We start from the raw sequence: 12729 nt of genomic DNA, 5'->3' as shown, positions 1-12729 counted from the left end.
CGAAACTCGAAACTAGGCACATGGAATGACTTATAGCTATACAAAGCATGCATTATTTGATCATGAAGCATAAAGACAGAGCCAAGGCAGTCCCAAAACATGAACATTTCCAGTTCAAAGCATGGCCAAAAGATGCTAGCATGGTGGACAAAATAGCATGCAATCTTGACTAGCAATCATGGTTTACGTGGCAAGTATATGAAGCAAATGTAATCTCACCAAACCAGAAAAAATCAGTGAATAAATCATGTGAAAATAGGCCCAAATAACCACTGATATGCAACCATGGTATGCAAAAATAATGAGTTACTTTGGAGGGCCATGCAAGGAGTTATTAAGCACATGCAAAGTAGACATTTAACATGGCATAAAAAACTATGAAAATCAAATATAGTAGTCCTAAAACTCACCAAATGACCCTGGAAAGTGACTTCGAAGCATACAAGATAGGGTCTCTTTGGAAGGCCAAAAATGACCACCAAACAAGCCAAGGTGAGAGGGGGTCACCCCCCTCTGATTTGGAGGCTCAAAATAGTGTACTAGCCACTGAAAATCCACTGGATTTCAGTGGCTAGAAGGCCAAACCAAGCATGCAACAAAAGCTTAGGTGTAAGGCTCAAAATAAGGGACAATCAAGCATACACGGAAGCATATGACCTCAAACAAGAAAATGCCCTTAATCAAACATGAATATGATGTCAAAACAAGCCTTTTTTCCAGTTTATAAAAAGTCTCAAAAATGAACATAAATAGGGCTAATCTATCATGCAAAAATGGCCCTAAAAGAGAGAATAGAGACAAGGGATAGCAGCTGGCCCCAAACAGTGAAGAGCCCTTCAACAAAGTTGAATAGGGGCTCAAAATAAAGCACTTTATAGTTTATGAAAAGTCTCAAATATGCTCACAAATAAGGCTATAATATGATGTTAAAATGGCCCTAAAACAGAGATAGAAAGCAAGAGGCAGTAGCTGGCCTCAAACAATGAAGAGCCCTTCAACAAAGTTGAAGAGGGGCTCAAAATAAAGCACTTTACAGTTTATCTCGAAGCCTAGAAATGCTTAAAAATAGGGCTAACATATCATGCAAGAAATAGCCCTAAAAGAGAGATAAAGGGAAAGGGGTAGCATGTGACTTCAAACAGAGAAAAACCCTTGATCAAACATGAATATATGCTCAAAATAAGACTATTTCTAGTTCGGGTCGGAGCCCAAAAATTCTTTCAAGTATGGCTTATAAATGAAGCAAAAAAATGCAAGTTTAAGGGAAATGTATGTTTACCCTTGAAAAGCAGTGAACCAGCAGCTTTTGGATCAAATTTCTGAGCTTCCAACCTCTGCAAATGGCCTCCAAGTTGCTGGAATGGGGTGTGGAGGTGTGGTGCTATGGGTTGTAGTGCAAATGGTGCAAGACTCTTAGGGTTTGGATGGTTGAAGGAGAGAGAGATGGAGGATTGTATGTAATGGCTCTAAATAATTTTTTGTAACCCTTAGAAATGAAGGGGAGAGGCTGGTTATATAGAGGGAGAGGGGTGGAGAGAAGGGGGGAAAAACTAATTCAAATTTCCCCTCAAAAGGGAAGACCTTCGGACAGTGGGTCAAATGCAGAATAGCTGGCACAGCTGGAACACACTCAGGAGGACAAAAATGACTGGCCAGGTTCAAAAGGTTCAGGTGGCCAGCCGGCCACCCCCCCTGGCCGGCCGGCCAGGGGTCAAAAGGGTCAATGAAAATTGCTGGCCAGCCACCTCAAAAAGGTGGCCTCCCATGTGTGCACAACACAAATATGTGGTCAAAACCCAGAAAATGTGAACCAGGAGAGAGAAAAGCCAACTTTTTAGAGGGGTTCAAAAGGGTCAAGGACAATTACTGGCCAGCCTATACATATTGGTGGCCTCCCAGGTGTGTACAACACAAATATGGGGTTTAGGGCTAAAGAAAGTGGCCCCGGGGTGGTCAACATTAGCTTTTTAGTGAGGAAAACGGGCGACGGAGAGCGATGAAGAAATAAAGCTGGCTTTTCAGAACAATTGTTGGCCTCCCACCCTCCTACAAGCTTTCAAACAATGAAAATAAGGTCTCCACCAAAAATGAACCAAAACGGATGCAAAACGGAGATTCGGGGACCGAAACGCGCGGCCTGAAAGCCCCGAAAACAGGCTGTTAAGCACCAGAGGTAGTGTTCGACCACGAAGTTGGTCTCTCGGGCCATAGTGTTCCTCAAAAGGGAGGAAACAAGGTGTGTGCCAAAAACCAGAGCAAACGGAGGTGGTTAGGCGGTCCCGAACTGAGGCACACAGCCGTCGGCTCCGAAAAATCGGAAACCAGGCTCCAAACGGGAAAAATGGCCTACGACCACGGAACGTAGCCTACGGCCACTGAGAGATGATCTACGAGACCTCTCTCTCCCTTCGGGAAGAGAAAATAGAGAAAACAGAGCCTGGTTCGCAAACCGAGGCAAGACACGAAAGAGTCCGGAAGTCCAGAGGCAAGGCTTGCAGACGGGACTCTGAAACTTCTGAACGAGCACGATATGCAATATCACCGAACGCTCAATCAGTGACGTCTGAGTCTTAAGGTCGGTCAAAAATAGGGTGTCTACAGAAGCGCTTCTGGCAGGACTAAAATCAGCACTCTACATGAAAGCCACGGAGCTAATGGTTTACAGTGACTCACAGCTGGTGATAAGCCAAATTTTAGGAGATTACGAGGCAAAAGATAACAGGATGGCTAAGTACCAAGAGTTAGTCAGAAAAGAGTTCAAAAATTTTGAAGTAGTACGGATAGAGCAGATCGGCCGGGAAGAAAACAGCAGAGCGGACGAACTAGCAGGCTTTGCTTCAATGGCAGGTACATTCATCCCTCATCCGTTACTGATTGACTACCTACCAAGACCAAACATTGAAGAACCCGAAGTAGAAGAGGTATGTTACGTCGAACTAGGCCCTTCATGGATGGATCCCATTATAATGTTCTTAAAAGACGGCGTCCTACCGGAAGAGAAGAAAAAGACCAACAAAATAAGAGCAAAGTCACAGCGCTTTTGGCTCTCCCCATCAATGGCACTGTACAAAAAAACCTTCACAGGACCTTACCTAAAGTGTGTCTACCCCAGTAAAGTGGAAGCATTCTTGTTCGAAATACACGAAGGCGTATGCGGAAGCCATCAAGGAGGAAGATCATTGGCTTACAGAACAATTTCGCAAGGATATTGGTAGCCATACATGCAAGTAGATTCAGAGAAGTATGTCAAGAAGTGCGAGAAATGTCAGAAGTTTGCACACCAAATACATCAGCCAGCCAGAGAACTCCTACCATTGTCAAGCCCATGGCCCTTCGCAATGTGGGGCTTGGACATAGTAGGACCACTTCCAACAGCCCCCGGCACCCGGCAACAGAAAGTTCTTCCTCGCAGCAACAGACTACTTCACAAAGTGGGTGGAAGCAAAAGCATTAGCATCAATAAAGGAGAAAGATGTGAAGAAGTTCGTTTGGAAAAATATCATCACTCGGTTCGACATACCCAAGGCGCTAATATCAGACAACGGCACTCAGTTCGACGGCAAAATCTTTAGAGGCTTTTGTGAAGAGTACAAGATAGAATTCTACAACTCTACACCGGCATACCCCCAAGCAAATGGCCAGGCAGAAGCATCAAACAAAGTGGTCTTAGATGGATTGAAGAAAAATTAGAAAAAACGAAGGGCAAATGGGCTGAGGAGCTTCCCCACGTTTTATGGGCTTACCGTACCACACCTCAGCGGTCTACTGGCGAAACATCCTTTTCCTTGGCCTATGGCATGGAAGCAGTAATCCTACTGGAAGTTGGCCTCCCCACAATTAGAAGTGAAAATTTTGATCCAGACTTAAATGGAGAAGCCATAGCATTGGAGCTCGATCTTGCAGAAGAAAGAAAAGAAAGAGCACTAGTTCACATTGCCTCGTACCAGCAAGAGTTGTCCAGAAAGTATAATAAAACAGTACATCCAAGACAATTCAAAATCGGAGATTGGGTACTGCGCAAAGTGATGGGAAACACCTTGGTACCCGGAGATGGCAAGTTAGGGCCTAATTGGGAAGGACCTTACAAGGTGGTGGGATTAGCAGGAAAATGGGCATACCACTTGGAAGATAAAGACAGCAAAGCCATTCCCAGACCATGGAACACTGCCAATCTCAAACTATTTTATTTTTAGCTTTTCTTTCAAGTATTTGTAATTTTTTCTTTCTCAATAAAATAAGTAGTTTCTTTTCAGTATAGTTGTTTCCTTCTGTAAAAGATTGTTTTAGTGAGTTAGGAGCACTGTAAGCATAGTTGGACGGAATAACCAACTTTGCACTCTCTTCAACTAAGATTAGGATCAGTGCTGAAGAAATTGGCTGGAATAACCAACACCCCTCCTAAGCCCAGGATAAGGATCTAGGCTGCAGGACGTTTGGTCAGAATAACCAAACACTTCACTCTAGGTTGGCAGGAATAACCAACTTAGAGGTTGGCCGGAAAAACCAACACCCCTCCTAAGCCTAGGATAAGGATCCAGGTTGCAGGACGTTTGGTCGAAATAACCAAACACTTCACTCTAGGTTGGCAGGAATAACCAACTTAGAGGTTGGCCAGAATAACCAACACCCCTCCTAAGCCCAGGATAAGGATCTAGGCTGCAGGACGTTTGGTCAGAATAACCAAACACTTTACTCTAGGTTGGCAGGACTAACCAACTTAGAGGTTGGCTGAAAAAACCAACACCCTTCCTAAGTCCAGGATAAGGATCCAGGCTGCAGGACGTTTGGTCGGAATAACCAAACACTTTACTCTAGGTTGGCAGGAATAACCAACTTACAGGTTGGCTAGAAAAACCAACACTTATTGTTCTTCAGTCGAGATAAGGATCTAAGCTGAAGAGGTTGGCTGGAAAAATCAACACTTATTATTCTTCAGCCGAGATAAGGATCTAGGCTGAAGAGGTTGGCTGGAAAAACCAACACTTATTGTTCTTCAGCCGAGATAAGGATCTAAGTTGAAGAGGTTGGCTGGAAAAACCAACACTTATATTGTTCTTCAGCCGAGATAAGGATCTAGGCTGAAGAGGTTGGCTGGAAAAATCAACACTTATTATTCTTCAGCTGAGATAAGGATCTAGGCTGAAGAGGTTGGCTGGAAAAACCAACACTTATTGTTCTTCAACCGAGATAAGGATCTAAGTTGAAGAGGTCAACTGGAAAAACCAACACTTATTGTTCTTCATACGAGATAACAATCTAGGCTGAAGAGGTTGGCAGGTATGAATAGCTAAACTACAAAGTTAAGACCGGGATAAATATCTCGGCCAGAGAATTTACTTCATTCAGATTATATTGGGAAAGTAAATACAAGCATAGAAGTAAACCGAACAGACAGTTGAGGAAAACAAGAGACGATTTCATTGAGAATGCAAATAAAGAGTTACAAAATGGTAGGATTTCAGCCCAGTTACAGTTTTCTTTCCAAAAGTAAAAAAAGAAGAAAATACAAAGTCAAGCAAACAGGTCGTCAAGATCAGTATCCAGTTCAACTCGGAGCCCGATTTCAGTGGGTAGCTCGGTTGTCAAGTCTTCCACCAGTGGTTCAACCTGTGCTGACTGGATGGTAGGATCATTGGTGACCGGGGCATTATTAGCCACGGTTTCTTCGTCATCATCCTCAGATTCGAGGAATTTTTGTTGAATAGAGGCTGCATACTCCGCCATATAGCTCGGTATGAAGTATGATGGAGGGTTCAAGAAAACCTCAAAAAACAGATCATTGGCAGCTTCACACTGCAGAATGTAGGTTGCTTCACCTTCTTTGAAGCCGCAGTCTTCTGCATCACCGATCTTCATCTCAAGGTTAGTTATCTCGGTCGTCTTCTTCTTTTCAATGGTGGCAAGCTCACGCAGGTAGTAGTCTTTCAGCTCGGTCAAAGCTTTTTGTTTCTCCACTTCGACTGTGTTAACTACACCGGTGAGGCGGGCGACCTCAAATTGAAGCTCGGCCATTTTCTGTTTGGCCTCGTTTAGCTCGACCATCTTCTGGTCAGCCTCTGCCAAGGCTTGCTTTGTTGTTTTGCATAGCTCTTGCACACGCTTATGAGCAATCTGGTTCTTCTGCATGACTTGCATAAATATGGTAAGTCAATTGGAATAAGAACCGGGCTAACAGTTGCACAAAAAATGAAGCTAAAGGAAAACATACTCACTAGCACCATTGATTTGGTGGCCGAACGGATAGCTTTCAACTCGGTTAGGTGGGCATGATGATCCATATCAGGGGGTAGACACACGCTCTTAGCCAAATTGAAAGCCAACATGTGATCTTTGTCTGCCACCACTGAATCTGTGTCTCAGATGGCTCGGTTCTGGTACGATAATTTCGGTGCCCAATTAAAAGAGTTAGCTCGGTCCGAGCTCTCAAGTTGCGGGCTTGGTACTGCGGTTGGAGGAAGCACGGTTTCATCATCATCGACAAGGCGTGGCTTGAGTGAAGAAATCCGAGCACGCTTACTTGCCCGAGATGTTGAAGGTTGATGGGTTGGCACGGCCTCTTGTGTTTAGCCGGTCGGTGGTACCTCGGGTTGGTTTGTTTCGATCAAAAGGGCTCTTACGGCTCTCTTCTTGGCCATCTCTTGTTCAGCAGTTAGTCAGATCAGGTTAATTTCAGGCAAGGATGGGTCCGGTTCAGGAGAGGCTTCAAAATTCAGTAGCTCGGTCCAACCTCTATTAGGATATCCCAGTGCGGCTTGAAGTGTGTTTAAGTTGGGATAGTTGTACTAGGACTTGAGAAATTTCAAATCTATATGAAGAAAAGAAGACGACAGTCAGTGCGGTTCAACATAAGAAAACCGAAGTAAAGAAAAGCATGGAATTGAACCGAGGTAATTTTACCGGCTTCACCCTTATTCCAATTTATTTTGTCGCCCGGGATCTGGGCTTGTTGGTGCTCAAAGTTCCCAGATACCCAGAAGAAATCATCATCATTTACATCCTTTTTCGGGATATTTTTTATTATCTTTTCACGTCGGCGCCTTATTCTTAAATAGTAAACCCAGCCGTCTTCATTTGATCCTATGGAATATTGGTGAAAGATCTCGACTATACCAAGATTAAGGCCAGCCCGACGGTTTAGCTCGGCGATGCCATTTATTATGCAATATGAATTTGTGGAAAGTTGGGTAGGGCAGAGGTTGGTTTGTCTGAGGAACTCGCATAAAAGGGGCTGTACAGGGAATCTTAGTCTGGTTTCTACAATGGAAAGAAGTGTAAAGGGAACAAAGCTAGGGTTTCCCCAGGGTATGGTATCTAGTTCGGCTAGAATGAGATGAACATCATCAAGGATATGGTAGTCCCTTTGGAACTCGGCCATAGCACCTGGTGAGTTCACTAAAAACCTATATTTACCCATAGAGATTTAAATTATGTATAAATTAGCCTGGAATATTAGCTCGACGCCAAGCAAGTATTGGGTATCTCGGTTAGACGTGCAAAAGAGTGCCTGGCCAACCTAATCAGAGTCTGCAAAGTGAAAAAGAAAGGTGTTAAGCACAGATTGTTGGACCGTGCTAAAAGAAACAAATGCAGAGATAAATGAAGTCCTAACTCGGTTACGTGGGCCATTATGCATATCGAGCTCGGTTTGAGCAAGCCTTTAGCCTGGTTGAACTTTTGGGGCAGCATTCTTAGTTCGGTTTAACTAAGGGAGTTGGTTTAGCTCCAAGTCATGGTTCGGTCGGTGGTTAAGGCTATTGGGGCAACAATCTTAGTTCGGTTTTTACTATGGAAGCTGGTTTAGCCTCAAGTTTTAGCTCGGTCGGTGATGGTGGCTTTCTAGTATGGCATTGTGCAAACCTGATCTAATTTGCTAGCTCGGCTAAATAAAGCAAAAGGTTCTTGGACCTACTTGAAACAACAAGTGTTCATAAAGTCTTAGTTCGGTTGTTCAGTTTTGCTAGGGCTCGCACCTACTACAAACTACTTCCTAGTTCGGTTAGAGTATGATTTCGGATCTAAGACGTCCTAGTTCAGTTTTTTCGCAAAATCAGTAGTGATGGGTACTATTCAAGTTGTTCTTACTCGTTACAGAGAAAACTATTTTGAAAAGTGTTGTGAGAAAGCACGTATAATACATATAAACCAGTCAAACGGAAAGCAAAAAGGGATTAAGTTACTTACAGATTGGAGAAGGAAGGATGTAAGTCTGAAATCACGAAGGTGATGTTGAAAATGCAAGCTTCGCAGGTGCAAAAGTGGCAGCAATGGAGGTTCAAGCAAGAAAAAAAAAGAAGATGAATAGTGCAAGTGAAACGGTTTGTAGCATAAGGGTTTGTTTTGTAAAAAGGGAAGGAAAAAAGGCGGGACTGTTCAAAATTCACGAGGTACGAGGGCGGCATGACAGCTATGATGGGCCAGTAAGAGTTTGCCACGTGTCCAGGGAATAGAAATCGATTCAGTTACAGCGATTAAAGGGACATTTTGACCAGACAAATGGAGCCCGGAATGAATTTAGCTCGGTGGGAAGGCTAAGGTTTTTAGCTCGGTTGAAAAGCTAAAAGCTTTTAGCTCGGCTGATAACAGGCAATCCCTATCATGCTGCGCAGGTAGAATTAAGGGACAATTGAGAGGGTAATTTATTTGAAAATTGGGCCGAGCTAGATCTATGGGCCGATTTGTGGGTCATAATAAGAGAGGCCAAGTAAAAGGGACTAGAAGTTAGCCCGGTCCAAGAAAGCTCTGCAGTTAGCTCGGTCACCACACTTAAAGCGGTAACAGTTAGCTCGGTCATACCATGTTGAGCCGAAGTAAAGTGGGCTTTCCTCAAAACCTTGCTATTGGTTAGCTCAGTCCAAGATCATTATGGATAGCACAATTTCAGACAACTCAGTTGGAATATGTGAACCGAGGTGCACACGCAGTGAAAGGAAGAACCAAGGTAGTTAGGGCTCGGTCTAGTCTGCGGCTCTAGCGTAGCCATGTTATCTCAGTCATAACATCCAACCTTGGTAAAACCATCTCACTTGGTTTAAGCAGTGAGGGGGGTGTTGAAGAATAAGCATTATCTTTCAGGAATGTGATTCCTAAGAGGACTCTACATGGAGGAGTAAGAGTCCTACTAGGATTGTGTCATACGGAACCTATAAAAGCTCATAACATCACCTATGGAGAGGTAACACAACTTTGATTCTCGAATACACAGAGCTTTTGTCTATTTTGCTGATTTAGGCATCGGAGAGGTATCCGGCACACACCCGCCGGCTAGCTTACATTTGTGTTTTCAGGGAGTAAAGCGACATCGTACGAAGGAGCGCAGACTTGATCAATAGGATTATACAAGAAGGTTTATTTCTTTCCCGTACACACACACACACATATATATATATATATATATATTTTAACAAAATGATAAGTAAATAATAAAAATTGAGTTAAGCTAATCACCAAATAATCTATTAAAATTTTTACTAAACTTCTCATATAAAACTCACACGTATATGAATTTGTGGGTATTTTACACTAAAATTTATTAAAGTTGTTTGGTTTTGGTTTTTTAACTAAAAAGCATAAAACAAAATTTTGGCTATATAAGTCAATAAAATAAAATATTATATTTAAATCACAATTATTATAAGATATTTAAATCACAATTATTATAATTTTTCTCTTATAAGAGTTTAAAAAAATTAAAAATAAAAATTAAACGAAGCTAAAAAGCCAAACTATTTTAAGGTTTCGTTTGAGAAGTAGATTGACTTTTTAATTTTTTGGCTTTTTTGATTATTTTAGCTTGGGTTAAAAAGTTTGGTTTGGGAAGAACTTTTTGATTTTTTTAACTTTTTTTGTGAGAGAATAATATAATGATTATGAGTTAAATGTGATGTTTCATTTTTTTAACTAAAATAACTTATTTTATCTTTTATGACTAAAATAAATTTTTTTTTTTTTTAAAAAAAAAAAAATCAAATCCATCGTCCCAAACGGAGCTAACTCTTTCCAAACCAACACTAAAAAATTTGATAAATAATTCATAAAAATTTCCTGCATTATTCATACAGACAGCCAGGGGCCCACCTCAACCCAAAGAGCTCAAACTTCATTTAGAAAGTACGGAAAAAGTGGGGCCCAACTGACAAAACCCTCCTTACTTTAAATTCCTCTCTTTTCCTCCTCTCCCAATTTACGCTTCAAACAGTGCGCGTGTGAAACACCACACACGAGAATTAAATTTAAAGATTTTAAGGGTCCGTTTGGAAAGGTTTATAAAAAAATTTTTAGTTAAATAGACAGTTGTGAGGAAAAAATTAATTGATAAATAAAATGTGATATTTCATTTAGTCTTGTTTAAAAAGTTAACTATTTTAATAAGTTAAAATTTTTATATTTGAGAATATGATTATATTTTTTTGTAATTTAATGTAATAATTGTAAGAAAAAAATAAAATAATTATAAATTTGATATGATATTTTATCTTATTAACTATTTTATTTTATTTTTTTGTAAATTTTAACCAAAAAAAAACTAAAAACCCACCTGCCAAATTATTTTAGGGGTTGTTTGGGAATTGGGTTTGGGGCTAAAATAGGCACAAAAAATAAAATAGATTTTTTAGCTTCAATAAGACAAAACATCACATCCAATCTATAATCATTATATTCTTTCTCTCACAAAAAAAATAAAAAAAATAAAAATCATTTTTCAAATCAAACTTTTTAATCCCAAGTTTAAAGAGTCAAAAAAAATCAAAAGACTAAAAAATCGACCTACTTCCCATACCAAGCCTTAGTTTTTTTGTCCTAACAGTCATGCTACGTAACTCGAAAACAGCTGCCCCCAAATCCCCTTAATCTAAAAACGACATCGTTTCGACGTTTGAATTTTTTTTTTTTTTTTTTTTTTTTTTTACAGATCAGAAGAAGGGAGAAGAAGGAGGAGGAGGAAGGAGGAGGGGGAGGGACTGGAGGGGGCCCAACAAATGGGGCTGGAGGCGGAGGCGGGGGGCCGGGGGCGGAGGCGACGAGCTGACGATCGGCGGAGGCGACGAGCTGCTGCTGCTACGACGATCGGCGGCGGCGAGCTGACGATCGGCGGAGGCACAGGCGACGATCGGCAAGCTTTCTCCCTCTCTCCTCCTCTTCCCCTCTCTTCTCTTTCTCTCCCTCTGCAGACTCGAAGGAAAATGAAAGGAAGAAGACTCGAAAATGGAGGGAAAAAAAAAAAGGCTAATGCACAAAACGACGTCGTTTTGGGCATTAGGGGGATTCGGAGGGGCAATCTCTCGAGCTACCAAACATTATTCTTGTCCTAATTCATCATAACTTCTGAAATAATATCAATTTTAACCCTCCATATAATAAGAACAATTGAGATAATTTAATTATTTTTTTGCTAGTTGTGTTACACAGCGTTAATGGCTGGCTATGGATTAGGAAAGATTGGTGTGTTTGTTTGGACGGACTGAATAAAGGGAGATTGTAATCTATTGAATTATTAGTCCTGTGATACATTATTCCTGAACTATTTTTAGATTCACTAAAAATAATCCAATCCAGATATCTAATCCCATGACTAAACAAACGTAGGATACAAATCCAATGGGAGATTGTAAGGGGAGATTGTAATCTATCGAATTATTAGTCCTGTGATACATTATCCCTGAACTATTTGGTTAGATTGGATTTGTATCCTATGTTTATTTAGTCATGGGATTAGATATCTGGATTGGACTATTTTTAGTGAATCCAATATTTGTTTGGGATATTATAAAGAAGGATAAATGCCCAAATAACTATTTTATCATTTTCAATTATTTACTAAGTAATAGCAATATTAAACATAGCTTTAATATTTTAATTATTTTTAGCTAGATTAAATAAAAATTTATTTTATTTTATTTTTTACACAATTAAATAAATCTATTTTTTAAAAATTAAATAAATTAAATATCAATAAAAATATATGTTATTTTTTAATTAAAATTTTAAATAAATTTATTTTAAATAATAATAATAATAAAATAAAATAAAACATCTATTAAATTTTAAATAATGAAATTAAATAAAATATAAACAAAATTTTAAAATAAAACATCAATAAAATATCTATAAAAAATTATTTTAAAAATTAAATAAATAAAACAAAAATAAAAATTAAATAAAATTATTTTATTTTTAAATTGGGACATTTAAATTTTATTAAATTTACTAAATATAATACATAATTAAATACTAGAGGACAAAAATGTAATTTTATTAACTAATCTCATGGGATGAGTTATCTCATGGTTTCTATCCCACCTCTCTCCGTGGGATACCATAGTCCCACAAATATGGGACTAATAGTCTAAAGAGTCTATTAGTCCGGAGCAAAACTTTTGAAACAAACAACAGATTATTAGTTCATCCGGATTAATAATCCAATCTCATACCCAATTCTTCCAAAACAAACACCCCCGATAGGAGTGGGGTGGCAATGAGCTGAAGAGGAGGAGGAGTAGCGGTAGACAAGAGGAAATAGATAAAGCAGCCCCGTTTGTTTTCAAAGGTAGAATAGAGGGGATTCATAGTGAGGGGATTGTTAGTGAGGGGATTAAGTAAAATTGTGTTTATTTTGATGATAATTGTTAGTGTAGGAATTGTTAAATTATTTTTATATAAAATAATAAAACAAATAAAAAAATATAAAAAATTAAACATTAATATTTAAGAAAAATTCTCAATATATAAAAA

The sequence above is a fragment of the Camellia sinensis genome, chromosome 11, assembly GCF_055761805.1.
Source record: "Camellia sinensis isolate YWXY chromosome 11, ASM5576180v1, whole genome shotgun sequence".
In the NCBI taxonomy this organism is placed as follows: domain Eukaryota; kingdom Viridiplantae; phylum Streptophyta; class Magnoliopsida; order Ericales; family Theaceae; genus Camellia; species Camellia sinensis.
This window is presented reverse-complemented; position numbering follows the sequence as displayed.